At 44.4% G+C, this 20,395-nt stretch overlaps 1 long non-coding RNA gene and 1 pseudogene across 1 annotated transcript in view; one reads left to right on the plus strand and one right to left on the minus strand.

Annotated features, from left to right (window-relative positions):
• The window catches only part of LOC137217868 (uncharacterized), a 388,659-nt gene that overhangs the window by 318,172 nt on the left and 50,092 nt on the right, over positions 1-20,395 (minus strand). The gene's annotated exons all lie outside the window — the stretch shown is intronic.
• On the plus strand, positions 9,304-10,176 carry LOC137217876 (homeobox protein Mohawk pseudogene; annotated as a pseudogene).

Raw genomic sequence — 20,395 nt, forward strand, 5'->3', positions numbered from 1 at the left:
TGTCTGCGAGTGTCCTACTCAGACAGAAGCTCCGACACACACGTCCTCCCTGACTCTGGAGGGTAATTTTACAGACACACATATCAACTGACTGGAGCCAAAGATTCGCTCGTTCTCTTGTGAGCTGTGTCATTGGGTTGATTCCAGATTTTGGGGTTTCCCATGTCATGAGTCTAACGATATCTTTCAGGAGCCCTATGTACGTACTGGGAGTTAACATCAATGCAATGTTTTCTTTTAGTTTTTATTTATTTCCTTACATTTTTTCCCACAGCCCAAACTCTTTTGTTTTCACCATCATGCCATGAATTCATAGGGAATAGATTCTAACAGATCAGACTTATTATATAGTTGGTTCTCACAAAATGCTCTTCTCTGCATAGAACATGGGTTTTCAACTTCGGCACTGTTGACGTTTGGGACCAGATAATTCTTTTTTTGTAGGGAGGTTTCCTGTATAAGAGGGCTAGCAACACTTACCCACCGGTAACAGCTGCTAGCACCTCCTCTGCCCTCTCTCCAGGTGTGATGACCAAAAATGACTCCAGCCATTGCCAGATGTCCCCTGAGGATACAACTGTGCCCAGCTGAGACCCACCAGCATGGAGTGTGTTGACATTTAAGTCCCTAGGTGATTCTGTCTTTTGCTTTTCTCTTTTTTTTCTGATCAATTCCTTTCATACGCTTCCAGACACTCCCCTCAGCTCCAAGAGAGCTTAATATGCAACATGCACACACACGACTACCGTTGGCGTACCAAGTGGCCTTCACTGCTTTGTTGACAACAGTGCTGCCCGCAAGTTCCGTGGCGTTGTGGATGATTCCCGTGTTGCCATGGCAACGTGGGGCACTTCTTGCCGAGCGGCCTGCATGCCCTTGGCGTCCACAATAGCACCCTGGTCGTCCATTCAGAAGGAAGTGGCCAGAAACACAGTGTGGTGTTGGCAGAAGCTCCCGTCTCCTTGATCCTTTTGTGCTGCTCCATACTCTTTACTGATATTCATTTACGTGTTTTAGGGGAATTACTGGAGGTTGGTGGATCTAACTGCCAGGCCATGTGACATTCCTACGAAGTGTTTTCAGAGCACCAGCCAGACGGGTTCCATGTCAAGGAACTTTTCTATCTTGGCAGAGAGAACAGTCAAACTTGCTCATCTGTGCTTCCTGCTACCCACTGGAAGTAAGTGTATTCCACTCCCGTCTGTCAGCCAGTCCCTGGGTCGAGTGTGACGAAGTGACTGTGTTTCTTCTGAGTCCTGGAGGTTCTGCCCAACATCATCCCCCTGTGGTTTTAGTCGTCCTGAAGACCCATAAGTGCTAGGAAGGAAGGTAAAAAAGGTGGTGTCTCGTGGGTTCACGCTGCCTTGAAGAGGAACCCTCAGCCCTTGAATGAGGTAGATCTGACATGACCAGTTTGCCAAGACTCCAGCGGACACATCCTTCCTGTTAAACTGTAGACCTTGCTAAATCCTGAGCATGGGAGTCCCAAGAATCTACTTTGGCAGAGACAAAGCCCATCCCACTTGCAGCCTGGGGGAAGTTCTACATTCAGATGACCGTGGGTTCCATGTTGACTCCTGGATCACTCTAAACTTATACCGAGGCAAAGTCAGGAAAGACCCTTTCTGCAAAGCCGTGGGTTGGAAACCAGTCCCTGTTCTCAAAGTCATGTAAGGTTTTCCCTTGAGGCAGGCGCACTTCATGGGCAAAATGATGTTCTCACCCTGCTTTTCTTACAGGTGTTCCCCCTTATTTTCAGCACAAAGATTCTACTACCTGTGGGGCATTCCTTTTTAAAAAGGACATTGCAGCATCGCAAAAAGAAGCATGAGCACAGTTCACACTGGGCACAGAGTAATGACGGAAGATCATTAACCGGTGGGGCTTAAACATATCTGAAAGGAGCCATGGGGTTGAGGAAGGGTTTGACGCACACTGTAAAGTCGTGGAGTATCAAGTTCTTATATGGCGTGGATGACAATAGCCACAGTAGAACTGGGTCCTGGTCCCACTGCCAACCAGCTGTGTGACCGAGGGTAAGTTAGTCTTTCTTTCCAGGACTTGGCGCTTTCATTTCAAGAACGGTGTTCATTTTATGTATCACCTTGACTGGGCTAAGGGATTCCAGAGGGCTGGTGAGACATTGCTTTCGGGCGTGCCTGTGAGGGTGTTTAGAAGAGATTAGACTGATTAAAGAAGATGGCCCTCCCCAACGTGGGTGGGCCTCATCCAATCCACTGAGGACACGAATAGGACACAAAGGCAGAGGGAGGGCAACTTCCCTCGCTCTGCTTGAGCCCGGACATCCTCTTACTCTTGCCCTCAGGAACTCTCACGTCTGTTTCTCAGGCCTTGGGACTCGGACTGAATGACGACACTGGCTTTCCTGGTGCCTCAGTTCAGGCTGCTGCAACGGATTGCCACAAACTGGGTGGCTTACGGACAAGAAGAACGTCTCTCTCACAGCTCTGGGAAGTTCAAGATCAAGACCATGCCGGCATGGGTGAGCTGTGGTGAGGGGCCTCTTCCTAGTTTATAGCCTGTGTGTCCTTGCTGTGCCCTGCCTGGTGGAAGGGGTGAGGGAAATCTCTGGGGTCACTTTTATAAGGATGCTAATCCCATTCATGGGGGATCCACCCTCATTACCTCAGCACTGCCCAAAGGCCGCACCTCCTAATACCATCACACCGGGGATTAGGATTTCTGCATAGGAATCTGGGGAGGACACAAACACTCACGCCATGGCGCCTGGTTCTCCAGCTTGCAGAGATCGTGGGACTTCTTGGTTACCATAACTGCATGAGCCAATTGCTATAGCAAATGTCTCTCTCCCCGAACCGTGATTAATACAGATGGTGTAAAATCAGTGCTGGCACCCCACGCTTCTTTCGACAGTTCAGTGAGATAGTTCTTGTAAAGTTCATAGGAAGTCCAAGCATGTGATAGGGGTTGAACTTGTGCACTATTCCTGCAGGGCCCTATCCCTTCCTCCTTCGCGTCCTCTCCCCTACCATGGCGTAAAAGACAAGGGGCTGAGCCCCTCTGTGGGGACCTACAATGCATGGTTTTCTTAACAAGCAACACGCAAACTGTGTAGCCATTTTCTGGCTCCACCAAAAGCCTGGACTCCCAGCATCCCTCCTCATTTGCAACCTTCTTGACATGGTTTTCTGGCACCATCATGAACATACCCTATTTCCTTCGTTTATGGCCGCACCTCAACTCTTAATGCTGACAGTGCAATGAAGCCTGAGCTTCTCTTGATTATACGTCCCTGGAGGTTGTAGCAGAGGGTGTGATTGCACAGGGCAGCTGCCTTGTCCATCTCCCCCATCCCTGCATTTCTTTCTTTCTTTTCTTTTTAATTGAAGATTAAAAAGAAGATAGATAGATTTAGAAGATAGATAGATATAGATTTCATTTGTATCATATTTTAATTGAGGTATAGTTCATTTATAATGTTGTGTTTAATTTCTGTTGTACAGAAAGTGCTTCAGTTATACACATATACATTCTTTTTAAAAATATATTCTTGTCCATGACGGTTTATCACAGGATATTGAGTATACTCCCTGTGCTCTACAGCAGGACCTTGCTGTTCACCCATCTTATAGATAAAAGCTTACATCTAATTGATACAGCCACTGTGGAGAACAGTATGGAGGTTCCTTAAAAAACTACAAACAGAACTACCATACGACCCAGCAATCCCACTACTGGGCATATACCCTGAGAAAACCAGAATTCAAAAAGACTCATGTACCACAATGTTCATTGCAGCTCTATTTACAGTAGCCCGGAGATGAAAACAACCTAAGTGTCCATCATCGGATGAATGGATAAAGAAGATGTGGCACATATATACAATGGAATATTACTCAGCCATAAAAAGAAACGAAATTGAGCTATTTGTAATGAGGTGGATGGACCTAGAGTCTGTCATATAGAGTGAAGTAAGTCAGAAAGAGAGAGACAAATACCGTATGCTAACACATATATATAGAATTTAAGAAAAAAAAAATGTCATGAAGAACCTAGGGGTAAGACAGGAATAAAGACACAGACCTACTAGATAATGGACTTGAGGATATGGGGAGGGGGAAGGGTAAGCTGTGACAAAGCGAGAGAGAGGCATGGACATATATATACTACCAAACGTAAGGTAGATAGCTAGTGGGAAGCAGCCGCATAGCACAGGGAGATCAGCTCGGTGCTTTGTGACCGCCTGGAGGGGTGGGATAGGGATGGTGGGAGGGAGGGAGATGCAAGAGGGAAGAGATATGGGAATATATGTATATATATAACTGATTCATTTTGTTGTAAAGCAGAAACTAACACACCATTGTAAAGCAATTATACTCCAATAAAGGTGTTAAAAAAAAAAAAAAGCTTACATTTGCTGACCCCAATCTCCCACTCCATCCCTCTCCCAAGCCCCTCCCCCTTGGCAACCACAAGTCTCTTTTCTATGCCCATGAGTCTGTTTCTGTTTCACAGATAGATTCATTTGTATCATATTTTAAATTCCACATATATGTGACATCACATGGTATTTGTCTTGCTGACTTCCTTCGCTCAGTATGACAATCTCTAGGTCCACCCGTGTTGCTGCAAATGGCATTATTTCATTCTTTTTTATGGCTAAGTAATATTCCATTGTGTATATGTACCACATCTTCTTTATCCATTCATCTGTTGACAGACATTTAGGTTGCATGCATGTCTTGGCTATTGTAAACAGTGCTGCTATGAACACAGGGATGCATGTATCTTTTTGAATTAGAGTTTTGTCCAGATATATGCCCAGGAGTGCATCCCTGCATTTCCAGTCCTTGGAACAGTGTCTGCTGCAAAGCAGGTCCTCAGGAAACATTTGCCATGGAAACAACTAGCTATGCCACTTGACTAGATAACTTCTGAATGTCCCAGGTACACCTGCCTGGACTGTGAGTCTATATTCTTTTTTTTTTTTTTTTTTGTGGTACGCGGGCCTCTCACTGTCGTGGCCTCTCCCATTGCAGAACACAGGCTCCGGATGCGCAGGCTCAGCGGCCATGGGTCACGGGCCCAGCCGCTCCACGGCATGTGGGATCTTCCCAGACCGGGGCACGAACCCGTGTCCCCTGCATCGGCAGGCGGACTCTCAACCACTGCACCGCCAGGGAAGCCCTGTGGGTCTATATTCTGATTGGATGTTAAAAATATTCTAAGAGGACTTCCCCTAGGGGAGCAGGATTGAGATGCAGATGGATTTGGAATAGAGGAAGGCCACACAGCAAAGAAGGGAAGCTACTTAAAGCCATTCTTCCTCCCCCTCGGATAAGGGAATCGTGGCCCAACGAACTTTACAGGGGTCAGTGCACGTTAAGGAGAAATGTATTTTTAACCATATTTGACATGGTTAAATTTTCTGTTGAAAACATCATGGTCACAACATTGAGGAATCTCTTGGTCCCTAAAATGTCAAAATTAAATCAGTGGTGTTGGAAAGCATAGTTCCAATATAATGAATATGTTTAATATTTTTCCCCATTGGGCTCAGAATAGAACTTTGAAAAATGTCATACCTGAGAAAGATTGTTGGGAGAGAGAGGGGAAAACAGGAAAAGAATGAGTAAGGAAATGAATGAAGGATGTCCTCAAAATAGATGACAAACATCCCTGAAAGAAGAAAACAAATGATGGAGAAAGGAAATAAATTTCAAAATATGGAAAATGAATCCTTAAAATGCCAGGAGAAAGAACCAGCTTGAGAATAATTTTTTAGAAGAACATTTTTCAAAGTAACGTTACTTATTACAAGAATAATGCTCACTCATTGTAAAGCATTTAGCAAAAACAGAAAAGCGTACAAAGGGAATAAAAATCATTCAAAGGCCACCCTACAGAGAAAAGCATTTTAATATTTTTGGGTATTTCTTTCAAGTCCTTTTTATTATTCTAAAAATGGTTTTAGATCCTACCTGTTTTCCAATTGATATTATGTTGTGAGTGTTTTCTCATGTAAAATTGCATTTGAAAACATGATTTTATTTAAGGGGAGAACAAACTGAAACCCAAGGGAATATTGACCAGCATGTTTTTTGTGCAGTTCACAAGCTAAGAGTGGTTTTTACCTTGAAATGAAATAGCTGAAAAAATAAAAATGATATTTCACAACACATGAAAAGGATAAGAAATTCAGATTTCAGTGTCTATAAATGAAATTGTATTGGAACACGGCCTGCCCATCCCTTTCCACGTTGACTATGATGGCTTTTGCCCCATAAGGGCAGTTGAGTAACTGTGATGGAGACTGTATGATCCTTAAAGCCTGAAGTATTTACTATTTGGCTTCTTACAGAAAAGGTTCACTGACCCCTGAGCTACATAATTACATAACCTCTGCATATATCGTAATTCATATGTTTTATCATATTTACATCTTTTGTAATGAAATGTTCCTTATTATTGAGCACTGTGGAATTTTTCCTTGCTATTTCAGGGAACACTGTTGTGAATTTTCTTGACTTAAATTATGGTGGACGTCTCTGAATATTTTTCTGGGTAATTAATTATGGATCAAAGGTCATGGATATTTTTATACCTCTTGATTTCTGTCCTCCAGAAAGGCAGAGAGAGTACATCCTGTTTCATGCCAAGGATGCTTACAAGAAACGGCAGCTCTGAACTGGCACCATGGTGTTTCCTTACGTGGAGGTTTATCATCTCCAACCACTGCAGAACTAGGAAATTATTGGCTGGTGTCTTCCTCTCTCTAGAATCCTTTCAACGCTTTCTCCTGTTGCTGGTAGTTGGTAGCTAGAAAATGATCCCCATCCACCTGTTGCACGCACACGGAGTGCAGCAAAACTTTCACCTTTACACACAAGACACTTTGGCCAGTAAAACAGGCAGTCAAACGACGCAGGCATCAGAAAGTAGGGCAGTAACCACAGAGAGATCCCTGCTACGGCAACGGAACAGACAGACTGATGAGGCGAACTGCTCACGGAGCAGAATGCAAGGCAGATGGTTCCCCATCGTGGGCTGGGCGGCTAGAATTATAAGCAATTATAAAGAATTCAAATTTCAGTGCACAGCAGACGTTTCCACTCTATCCACAGAGCGTCTGAAACAAAGGCAAGGCTGGATACCATCACGGTTTGGGTTGTTAATTTCACGGGGGGGAAATAGTGTATCAGCCATTGGTCTTATTCCCGTTAGTTGCCCATTTTTCTAACGGGGATTTCACTGTTTTTGTATGGATTTGAGAGACCTTTCTATATTTTAAGATAATAGATGCTTCTCTTCTAAATTCAATTTATGCAGGATTTCTATGCATTTTCAATGGGTTTTTGATGTGTGTGACTTGTAAATGGAAATCATCGGATTAAGCAGGGTTAAACAAGGCTGTTTAAAGCAAGACTTCTCAAAGCCTTTAATATGATATGGTGAATTGTGAATCAGCAAGTGAGGAATTAAAATGAGGCTTTTGCCAAAATTATTGACCATGGGCAACTGTGTTTATCACCCGTCTTTCAGAATATGCTTTAATCTGTTTTGTGCTGAAAATTTGGGAATCTGTGGCAGGAAGCAGGAAATGTATGAGAAATATTCTAAAAGAGACTAAATACTATTGAAAAACAACTAGCATTAATTACAGTTTCCATAAAATGGCTAAATACAATATAAATAACAATAAAACAAGTTTTCCTATGTATAAAAAAAAACAAACTAATTTTAAGATATTACCTGAAAAGGCCCCACCCCAACAGCAAAACACACAAACAAAATCTAGAAATAAACTTAATAAGAAATAAGTAAAAGCTATCTAGAAAATCATAAAACTTTACTAAGGAATATAAAATTAGACTTGTAGAAACAGACAAAAGAGCATGTTCCAGGATTTAAAATATAAACATTTTAATTATGCCCATTTTCCCCAAATATATTGCAGATTTATATGACAATAAAAATCCTTAATGGATATTTTTAGGACCTTGTAAGTTTTTTGCCCAAAAGTGATCTGAAATAATTAGTAAGTGATCCAATCTGTGAAAGCTTTGAAGAATTAGTAAGAGAAAACTAAGGTCAGATAGCAAAATATTTTATGTATAAGGAACATAGAAGATTCACACAAATGTAGCCAAGAGATACCAGAATCTCTCTTTGTGCATACTCTGTGAGCTGTATCTCCCAATTAGAGACAACATGATGGACACAGTCCCTGAAGGACAAGAGACAGAGGGTGAGGCTGAAAAAACCTTGAAGAAATAACGGCCGAAAGCTTCTCTAGTTTGACAAGAGATGTAAAGCTACAAATTCAAGAAGCTGAATGAATACCAAAGAGGATAACCCCCCCAAAATCCATGCCAAGATACATCTTAATAAACTCCTGAAAGCCAAACACAAAGAAAAATCTTGAAAGCAGCCACAAAAAACAACACCTTACCTACAGGGGGAAAAATTCAAAGACAGCAGATTTCTCATCAGAAGCCACGGAGACCACTTGGAAGTGGCACAATATCTTTTGGATGCTGAAAAATCCTTCAGGAATGAAAGGGAAATTAAGACATTCTCAGATGAAGAATATCTAAGAGAATACATCCACAGCAAACCTACACTAAAGTGCTACAGAAATTTTCTAAATAGAAGGGAAATGATAAAAGAAGAAATACTGGAACATCACGGAGGAAAAACAACAATATGCAAAAATTTGGATGCTTATCTTCCCCTTTTGAGTTTTCTAAATTACACTTGAGGGTTGAAGCAAAAATTAGAACATTGTCTCATGTGGTTCTACGTGTTTGATGAAAAAATGCACAATATAATTATAATATAAATGGGTGAAGGGAAAGAGAGATAAGACTTCTACAGTTCACTAAAACTGGTAAATGGTGACATCAGTATACTGTGATAGTTATGAATTTGTAATATAATACCTGGAAAAACCACTGAAAAATTATATAGAGAGATACTCTAAAAACGCTATAGATAAACCAAAATGGGATTCCAAATAACATTCAAGCAATCCACGGGAAGGCAGAAAAAATAATATAGAAAAATGAAAAACAGAGGTAACAAAAAGGTAGCATAATTTAGCCCTAACATATAAAAAATTATATTAAATGTAAATGGTCTAAATATTCCCATTAAAAGGCAAAGATTGATATCCATTCATGTTAAATACTCTGAAAAGGCTGAGATTCTTTGGGGGCTGGGTGGCCGGGGCTAAGAGGAGGAACCTGAGCCCTGCGGAGCTCCCGGCGGCCCGGCCCCAAGGCACTGAGGCCGCACCACGCGGCCCTGCCTGCGCACGCCATGAACACCATCATCTTCAACAAGCTCAGCAGCGCCGTGCTTTTTGAGGACCACGGGGCTCCGGAGCGGGAGTGGGGCGGCAGGCCCTACGGTGGCATTCTGGACAGTACGCATGCTCTCCCCGAGATGGGCATTACGGACGGCACGCCCCTCAAGGACAACCTGGGCCTGAGACACCGCAGGACCGGGGCCCGGCAGAATGGCGGGAAGGTGAGGCACAAGCGGCAGGCCCTGTAGGACATGGTGCGGCCCCTCAAGCTGTGGCTGCACAAGCACCGCGACAATCCGTACCCCACGAAGATGGAGAAGATTCTCCTGGCGCTCGGCTCGCAGATGACGCTAGTGCAGGTGTCAAATTGGTTTGCTAATGCAAGACGTCAGCTTAAGAATACTGTTCGACAGCCAGATTTAAGGTGGGCCTTAAGAATAAAGTTGTACAATAAGTATGTTCAAGGAAACGCTGAGTGGCTGAGTGTAAGCAGTGATGACTCATGTTCTGAAGATGGAGAAAATCCTCCACGAAACCCCATGAATGAAGAAGGCTATAATAATCCAGTCCACCATCCTGTGATTAAAAGTGAGAGCTCAGTCATAAAAGCTGGAGTGAGGCCAGAGTCACGGGCCAATGAGGACTACGTATCGCCCCCAAAATACAAGAGCAGCTTGTTGAATCGTTACCTTAACGACTCTTTGAGACACGTCATGGTCACAAATGCTGCCATGATGGGAAAGACAAGGCAGAGAAACCATTCAGGATCTTTTAGTTCCAATGAATTTGAGGAGGAATTGGTATCTCCCTCATTGTCAGAAACCGAAGGCAATTTCATCTATCGCACAGACAGCTCTCAGAGGACCCAGGTATTAAGGTGGTGAAGTTACTTTTTCAAGCTGCAGCAGCCCTTCTTCACCTGGTTTTCTGGCACATCTGTGGCTTTGGAGATGCCTCTGGCTTTGTCACGTGGCTGGGCTTCGGAAGAGAGCTTCGCACTCCCTCATTTTCCTGGATTCCCTTCTCTGACTACATGTTGAATTTGAGGAACCTGCCCTTTCTAGAATGATTGTGGATGCAGTTTTGCATTAAAACCTAATGAGGCCTTAAAAAAAAAAACTCGGAAAAAAGTAGAAATAGAGGGAAACATTCTCAACTGTATAAAAAGAAGCTACAGTATACGTAAAGGTGAAAAGCTGAATGTTTTCACCTAAAACAGGGAAGAAGGCAAAGATGCCCAGGTTCACAACTTTTATTCAACAAAGTGCTGGAAGTTCGAGTCAGCGCAGTAAGAAAATAAAAGACATATAGATCAGAAAGGAAGAAATAAAACTGTTCTAAGACCTGACACCAAAAGCATAATTCATATAATAAATAATTGATCTTCATCAAAATTTAAAACATTGGCTCTGTTAGGAGGATGAAAAAACAAACTATAGAGTGGGAGAAAATACTTGCAAACCATATACCTGACAAAAAACTTGTGTCTAGAATATACAAAGAACCTTCAAAACACAACAGTGGAAAAGCACAGTCCAGTTAGAATATGGACAAAAGACATAAAGAGACATTTCACTGAAGAAGACATACAGGTGGCAAATAAGAATATGAAAAGATGTTCAACATTATTAGCTATTAGAGAAATTGCAAATTAAAACTACAATGAGCTATCACTCTACGCCTATCAAAATGGGTAAAATAAAAAAATATTGACCAGAGCAAATGCTGGCAATGATGCAGAGAAAATGAATCCCTCATACATTGCCGGTGTGGATATAAAATTGTAAAGCCACTCTGGAAAACAGTGTGACAGTTTCTTAAATAATTGACCATGGAACTAACATAGAACCTAGCAATTTCACTCCTGGGCATTTATCCCAGAGAAATGAAGACTCATGTTCGCATAAAAATCTATACACAAATGTTTAAAGCAGCTCTATCTGTCATAATCAAAAAGAGAAACAAGTTAGATTTACTTCAGTGGGTGAATGGATACAAATTTGGAATAGTATTCAGAACTAAAAAGACAGCAAATTACTGATACACAGGACAACCTGACGAATATCCAGAGAATTATATGCTGAATGAAAAAAAGCCAATTCCAAAGGTCATGATTCTATCTACATAATATTCCTTAAATGACAGTACTGAAGAAATGGAGACTAAATTAGTGGTTTCCAGGGGTTAAGGAGAGGGTGGGGGCAGGAGGGGAGTAGGTGTGGGTATCAAAGGATAACATGAGGCAGCCCTGTGGTGATGGAAATATCGAACATCTTGATTCTATCAACTGCCCGGTGTACCACAGGTTTGCAAAATTATACTATCGCAGGAAACTGGGTCCATCGTACATGTGATGTCTCTTTCATTTCTTACAATGCTAGGTCTATAACTGTGTCAAAATAAAATGTTTATAATTAAAATAAAAAGAGTAAAGCTACTGTCAACTTAGCAACAAAAGAGCCTTTAATGAGATGGAAGAACGTGCAAGTTATGTTCACTTAGATGGTATATATTGCTTTAAAAACTGTAACAATACATCAAACCTTTATCAGGAGTGTGAGACTTTTTCTTCACTGACTTTATTTTCCATAACGAGGTTACATTTAAAACTAGGAAACCGTACTCACACGACCCAGCATCGCAAGGCTGTGGGGTCGTTATTTAGCGTAGCCAGGCTAATGTCACATAAAGAATCCGGTCAACAGGGACACGTGTGGGTTCATTGTTAACAAGCGCGAACCAGTGCCATTACTGTGTGACATGCATCTGCCGGCGAAAGCGCTGCTCCAGAGGCAGGCTGACATTTGTCCATATCTTCGCTTTATTATGGAATGAGCTCATTAACAAGGCCCCGCATTGTCCTGAAGGAAGACTTCACAGAAACAGAAAGGGGAACCGCTTTCTGTTTTATTTTCCTCATTAGTCGGTGCTGAATGTGGACTGCACGGCTGGATGGGAATAACGATGCATTTTAATGCACTCACCTTGGTCCTAATGAGGACTTAGGACAATGCCCCTTCACCCTTAGTCACAGGTGCCCTTTGTCCACACTGGAATACAACCCACGGTCATTTCACGCTCGGCCACGAAGCACAGATGGACTCGGAACCAGCGCCCACAGCCCAACCCAGAGGTGCATCAGGAATGAGAGAGTCACATGTGCTTGAAGATCTCTGGCATGATGGAGTGGACATCGTGGTGGGGAGGGGAAAAGGCGGTTCAAGTTCTGTCGGTTTAAGCCTTTAAGAAACTGCTTTGAGGCCCCATCAAGGTCCACCTTCATGCTTCTCTGTGGACGGTTCTTCTGTACATGTGCTTCGAAACCCCGTGATGGCAAAGTCCATAAACCAGGTGGTTCTCATTTTAGTCTGGCCAGAATCAGGGTTGCCTTGGAGAGCGCTGCACTCACCGGAGTTTCTGGGTTTGAACAGGTTTCCCACGTGTCCTCTTCCCCTTATATGTGACCTGTCCCCGCTCCATCCCACCTGAGAAACTAACTTATCAGGCAAGCTTAGGGCACTGCTGAGAGTATGAGATGGGACCACATGAAATCTGCACTTCTGCACATCAGAAATAACTAAGCGTTGGCCGTTTCATGTGGTTCATCCCAGGGGGTTCTCCGTCCGGGCAATTTTGTCCTCTCTGGGGACACTGGGCAGGGTTTGGACCTGTTTTGTGTTGTCAGAACTGTGAGGGGGTGGTACTGGAATCTGGGGGGTTGAGAGCACGGCTGCAGCTAAACATTCTACAGTACACAGAACAGCTCCCCTGCCCACTCACCCAGGCCAACACAAAGACCCACCCGGTCCCAAATTTCAGTAGTGCCAAGGTGAAGAAACCCTGCTCTAGTTCCTGGAATCACAAAACGGCAACCCATGGGCCAAAGATAACCCCTGCAGGTAGTGTTGTTCGCACTCTCTCTTTCTCCATGCTGCATGGTAACTAGGCAGAACTGACATTCTCGTTACAGTGAGCCCGGTCCCTTCTGTATGGGATCTGCCTGGCCCCTGGTCGCATCTCGGTTTATAACCCTCTGATTTCAAAGAAGCATATCCTAAATTAGTGGTTCGAAAATGGGCCATGCTGCACTCCTGTTTCCCCCTCCCACTCCAGGAGATAACTGGCTGTGTCTGGAGACATTGCTGGTTGTCACGACTGGGGGGACAAGTGCTCCTGGCGTGTGGGGGGTGGAGACCAGGGATGCTGTTCCACACCACACAGTGCAAAGGACGCCCCACATCAGAGGGTCATCGGGCCCTAAATGTCAGTCGTGCCGAGGTGGAGAAACCTAGGTTCTATGCAACGTGATACGGGGTTTAAGAACAGGGCCTTGAAGCCACTCTGCCTGGTTCCAAAGTTCTCTCCACTTACTGGTTGTGTTGTCTTGAGTACCTTCCCCAAAATGGTAGTAATGATGATTTCTGCCTTAAGGCTGCAGGGGAAATTAAGCAAATATAGATAACTTCCTAGTGTTGAGAACATTGATACTGGCTATTATGACCTGTAAGAATTATTTTTGAAATAAAAATGGCAAGATCCAGAAATCACAGAAAATTCATCACGTATCCAGATTGCTGGAGTTGATCTGAAATCCTGGTTTTTCTTCAGGTTTTTTTTTTTTTTTTTCCGTCCCAATAGACAGCATTCCCTTTAACCAACACACATGCATATTTGAAAAGTAAATAATTTTTCAACAGGAAGTTCACAAGGGCAGATCATTATTATACAAGTTTTATGTACAGAAAACTAGCTCATCACAGGAAAGCAGTGGGTTTTATTTGCAATGTTTATTCTTGCTCCAGATAAATGGCCACCCTGTAGAAATCAGCACAGGCTGCGCTGCACTAAGAGCAAAACACAGAAGCCTGAAGTACTACGTTTGTGCGTGCAGGGGGAAGGGGCGCGGTTGACCAGCACAGAGCGTGGGGTGCCGGGTGAATCATGTGCCCTGTCCTCAGGATGGGTCTTGAAGCCGGTGCGTGGAAGCTCACTGGTCTTCCCAACAAGCCTGTCACTTCTCCAACCTGATTCCGTGTCGTCTGCCCAAGACACGCCATCCTTGAGGGCTTCTGCTTGATTTCAACATGTAAGGAGGGGGCAGTTTTGCAGAAATTACTAGGATTAGACACACAGGAGACAGCTGGAGAGTAAGCAGGTCAATTTTTCTCATTAAGGTGTGGGAGAAACAGTCGGCCGCGTGCTGACGGCCCTCCTCACCTTCGGCAGGGAAGGCAGGACAAGCTTAACAGGTCAGGTCACACCACGTGGCGGTTCTGCAATTCCTGTCTGGCCCCTCATGAATCCACGGGGGTGGGCGGGAGGGAGCCCGTGACTGTTCATCACTGAGACACCCACGGCAACAAGGCAGGGTGTCAGGGGCCTCCATTTCAATTCCGTGATTCAAACAGACAAACAAAAACCAGGATGATTTTCTTCCCCCTTTCTTGCTTGCTTCTTGTTTATGCTGTCAGGAAGGCTTCATCTGATAGCTTGTGTTTTGAGTCTGTCTTTTGCACTGTCTACGTTTTCCCGTATTTGAGGGAACTGCAGAGGTGTGTAATCACTGCAGCATCTTCTCGCTGCTCAGAGAGCTGCTTTATAGAAAAATCACAGGCTCGTTGAGTCTGTCGGACAGGATTCCAGGGAAGCCCGGCAGCTGGGTTCTCAGTCCTTCTTAAATAAATAGCAATTTTGGTGGCAAGAAAACAACGATGGGAAGCAACAGTCTCCAGTCACTTGCTGGGATCCATGTGCCCCCATAGAGCCCAGGCGATCCAAAAGGAAGACATGCTGGAAGCACAGCCTGTTCTGCAAATGATCTCCAAAGCCCTTCCAAAGTCTGCCTTGGGAATGACAAGCTTAATGCACAGGTGAATGGGGTGACTGAATCCGATTCCTTCCCATTGTATGGGTTCTCTTTTAATTTTGTATGTTTCCCCCATGCCAAATTTTTACCTTGACCAAAGGGAGCTCTCTCCCATGAGAAATGAAAAGCTCAAGAAAATTCTGAATTTCTCCTTGCCTTCCCATCACAAGATATTCATTCATTTTGTAAATTATATTGAAGTATAGTTGATTAACAATGTTGTGTTAATTTCTGCTGTTCAGCAAAGTGATTCAGTTATACATATATACACACTCTTTTCTTATATTCCTTTCCATTATGGTTTATCACAGGATATTGAATATAGTTCCCTGTGCTCTACAGTAGGACCTTGTTGGGTTTCCATTCTATATGTAACAGTTTGCATCTGCTCATCCCAAACTCCCAGTACACCCCTCCCCCACCCCCTCCCCCTTGGCAACAAGTCTGTTCTCTATGTCTGTGAGTCTGTTCCTGTTTTGTAGATAAGTTCATTTGCCATCACAAGATGTTAATAAGGGCTGGGAGAGATCTAGTCCACAGATCTAGTCCAAATCTGGCCACACCTATTCACTGACCTGTGGTCTCCACAAAGGCAGAGCTGAGTTGATGCAGAGACTGTATGGCCCGAAAAGCCAAACACATTTACCATCTGGCCTATTATAGAAAAAGTTTGCTGCCCCCTTGTTTTGGAGTTTAGAAACCAGAGGCCCAGAGTGGTGAGGTGACTTGCCAAGACCACACAGGTAGGTAAGGATGGAGGCAGGTGCGCCACGTTTGTTTTCAGGACTTCGTGATGGACCCACGTCTTACCTCTCGGTACCTATTGGGGTCGACACGTATCACACGCTGGCACGGTCCACCACATAAGTTAACTTAAGTCTATAAGAAACGCCTTTGTCCTATGATAGGCAAAGAAGAAAGAAGAAGATGGACAGGTTGCCAACTTTTAGGTGGGGCTGCATCCCCCCAGCGATATTTCATGCCACCGCTGATGCCTGCTGTGTCCATCTGCATCAAGAACAGAACGTCAACTCCTAAATCATTCAGAACCTGGTCAAACGATACGCAGTGTCAGGCTGCTTGGTGGGTATGAACAGAAGACCTATACCTGAAAGCAAATTTCTCCCATTAGGTGTCACATGATGAGAAAAAGATGGTGACACCCCATTGTCTGATGACAAAAACCATCAAGGGATGGAAGATTTCCCCCACAGAGTAGTAAGGCTTTGCCTCTTCCAATCCAGCCCACTAACACATGCAAGAGTTAAATCACTCTACATAGTTTGTTGCTTTGCCGTCCGAAATTGTTCCTTTGTTCCGTCCGAAATTTGTTCCTTCGACGTCCGAAATTGTTCCTTTGTTCCGTCCAAAATTTGTTCCTTTGCCGTCCGAAATTGTTCCACCCAGGAAGTCGCACCTGCCCCCATCCCAGCTCTGTCCCATCTGCCTTATTTCCCACTCCTCTCTTCTGTGTATCCCAGGCTCAGAGCCTTGGGGCACTGAACCGTCACAGAGGACACCTGAGGAGGTCCCCCTTGGAAACATGCCACTCAGAAGTGGTACACTTGTGCTCTGCTCCAGAAACCCATTTGTCTGGGATACTTCGACACCACCTGCACTGGCCACCTTCAGTCCTGCACCCTGGAATGCCCTTTCCTTTTCACACATTGCATTTCTGAAGACTACCAGAAATACATCTTCTTGATGAAACCTTGTGCAACCCTATTCTGTTATGGGTTTTATACCTTTTTGATCCATCATCCAAAGGAGACACTTTGTGAATATCTCTCTCAAGGCATGTCTGACGCTCCACTTAAGTTCATAGTCTTTTGCATCTCAGCCATTAGACCATCTTAAGGGCAAGAGTTGTTTCCTTTGTCTTTCTAATCTTCACCCCACCATCCACAGAGTTGGTCCTCAATGAAAGTTTGTAGAACTGGGCAACAAGAGTTAAGAAGACTTCATGGATTCCTGTTTGTATTAGCCAGGGTGCTCCACAGAAAGAAACAAAACCGATGGGAGATATGTATCTATATGTAGATCTATCTTTCTATCTATTTATCTGAAGATCATTTACATAAGGAATTGACTGACACAGTTATGGAGGTTGACAAGTGCCAAAACCTGCCCTCTGCAAGCCAGAGGCCCAGGAAGGGCCTCAGTCTGAGTGTGGAGGCCTGAGAACCAGGGTAGCAATGGTGTCCATCTCCGCCCAAGGACAGGACACCAGTGTCCCAGCTCAGCAGTCAGCCAGAGAGACTGAGAGGGAATTCAACAATCCTCCATTTTTTGTTCTTTTCAGGTCCGCGGCAGGTAGGTTGATGCCCACCCACCCTGAGGAGGACCACCTGCTTTGTCCCGTGTACCGATTCAATGCTGGTCCCATCTGGATGTACCTTCACAGACACATCCAGAAATAATGTTTAGCCATCACAGGTGGATATAGGTTTTTGTTTTTTCCTTTTAAGTGTTGATACTTTAACTCTCCCTATCATGAGGTGCATGCAGAAATAACTTCATATGCAGAAGTGTTCTGTTAAGGGCCAGAACTGCACAACTGCTGTGCCGCGTGAAAGCAGCCGTAGACAGTATGGAAATGAACGAGCATGGGCGTGTTCCAAAAGAAGTTTTCAAAATCAGATGGGGCCTGCATTTGGCCCATAGGTTAGAGTTTGCAGCTCCCTGCGAAAGCTCAACAGAGAAATTGTGCATGTTCCTAGGAACACAGAACCAAAGGCATGTTGAACAGAAGATGCCTTCACATATGTCCTCTATCCAGGAAATAAATAAATACGCAGATGTTAATTTTCTCACTAGAAAGCCTTTTTTTAAAAGACATTTTCCTCAATGCCTGCAGCCTAGTAGCAATGAGCATCATTTCACCTCATTTTATTTGCTTCTGCTCACTCGTTGCTTCAAACTGTTTGCGAATCACTTGTTTTATGGAACCGTTAAATCTCTGGAAACTAACTGAGCTCAGAAATGTGGGCCTGGGCTGGATATTCTTCTTCTTCTTTTTTTTTGCGGTACGCGGGGCCTCTCACTGTTGTGGCCTCTCCCGTTGCGGAGCACAGGCTCCGGACGCGCAGGCTCAGCAGCCATGGCTCACGGGCCCAGCCGCTCCGCGGCACGTGGGATCTTCCCGGACCGGGGCACGAACCCGTGTCCCCTGCATCGGCAGGCGGACTCTCAACCACTGCGCCACCAGGGAAGCCCAGGATATTCTTTTGACTATATTAAAATGGAAAAAAAACTGTCCTCATTTTTCTACAATGGTTATTGTCATCGATTCATGAAATCTTGAGCAGAAGTGAAAGCTAAGGGGCAGCTTGGGTTTAAAGGGCTACAGATAGAGTCATCATCCCATCTATGAACTAATATTAAAAGATTGACACGCAGCACAGGAAAATCATTTTCCATCACTTCAATATTGGAACCAATCTCATCTTTGCCCTCTGAGGTCCGCATCCACACACCTTCTTGAATGCATTGCATCAGGTTAAAAAGTGCATTGCTCTTTCCAGCCATTGCCAGAAAAACAAATTTGAGTATGATTTATCAGATATTCAGAGAACTACAGAGAGGAAAATAGTCTGTCGATAGGACAAAGGGGGCTGTTGACGTTTTTGTCCACAAGTTCATGAGCTTTCTTTCCTGTCTGGGTAGATTTATTATCTTGTAGAAATTGAGTCATCTCAGCATGGATTTGAAAGACACATATTAAACTTTTTCTTAGGCATTAGTTGGGCCAATTGTAACCTGGGGATATTTGATAGACAAGTCCATGGTGCTGGTGATGAGTGGAAGGCGGAGAATTTTGCAGGCACATGCCCAGTGTGTCTAGACAATCTCACCTTTCCGGTTTAGCCTGACTGTGGGCTGAAATTTCACAGGAGTCTTCCTGGCTTAGGATGAGAAAAGCCACGTTGTAGAGGAATCCTGCCCCTCCCCCTCCCAACTTCCACATCCCCTCTTGTCTTAAAGCGGCACATTTCGGTGAAGTCTGTGGTCATTTCTATCTACCGCTTCTCGCTCAGTGTCTTTGGATACTGAAAGATAGGGTCACTACAACATTCAAGGTGGGAGTTCTACAACATTCAAGGTGGTTTCTGAAGTTCTACTGGATGGAGCAGGTCCAAAAGATTCAAAATTGTCCTGAAGCAGCAATTCTGCCATTATCCTTATAGAAAAGGACGAGCATCCGTCAGCATCGGAAAGTGGTCCTTTGAAAGGAGTCCCACTTTCCAAATAGTTTGGGACAGGAATACACATCAAACCGTGCAACGCTCACGGAGAGTAGTCAGATGCGGGAGGTTCTCGAAGACTCAGAGATACCCGAGGATATGAATTTCACCCACTTTCTTACAAGCAGCGTTTCTAAAACCCCTAGGACGATAGAAACCCTGTGTCTCGGGAGAAGGAATCGTAACTCTTCGCATGAAACGCGCCATCGGAGAGGCCGTGCAATCGCTCCCGTGCTCCTGGAGCGTCAGCGGGTAGTAAACCAGGCGGATCTTGCCAAAAGTCAGACCGTGACTCAGGAGGTCTGGGGAGGCGCCGCCGGGTCTACATTTCTGACAAGCTCCCAGGCGGGGGGATACTGCTGGGATACAGACATTGGGTAGCAAAGGGACAGAGTCCACCTGCGGAAGCTGCCCCTTCATCTTCTGAAGCTCCACTCATCCCCTTCAAGGCTACCTGAGTTACTGCTGTTGGAATCCCCACCCGGCCAGTGGTTTTCAGTCAATCCCAGCTGCGCCTTGGCATCAACCGGGAAGCTTTCAAAGAAGGCTCATCCCAGAACTGTGAAATCAGAAGCTCTACGCTGCTGCCTGGACATTCTTTTAAAAGTGAGATAAAATTCACATAACATACAATTAACCACGTTCGAACGTACTATCCAGTAGCTTCCAGTACATTCACAAGGCAGTACAACCACCACCACTAAGACGTTTCTGAACATTTTCATCACCCCAGAGAAATCCTGTAAGATTAAGCAGTCCCTCTCCATTCCCCCTGCCCTCAGCCGCTAGCACCTGCTTTCTGTCTCGAAGGACTTGCCTATTCTGAACATTTCCTGTAAGGAGAATGATACACAATATGGTCTTCTGTGTCTAGCTTCTTTCCCTTAGCCTAATATTCTCACGGTTTGTCCACGCTGTAGCCTGTGTCACCCCTTTACAGTGAGTACTGTTCCACGGGACACACAGACCACATTTTCCTGATCTCTTAAACTG

This window comes from Pseudorca crassidens, chromosome Y (assembly GCF_039906515.1).
Source record: "Pseudorca crassidens isolate mPseCra1 chromosome Y, mPseCra1.hap1, whole genome shotgun sequence".
NCBI lineage: Eukaryota > Metazoa > Chordata > Mammalia > Artiodactyla > Delphinidae > Pseudorca > Pseudorca crassidens.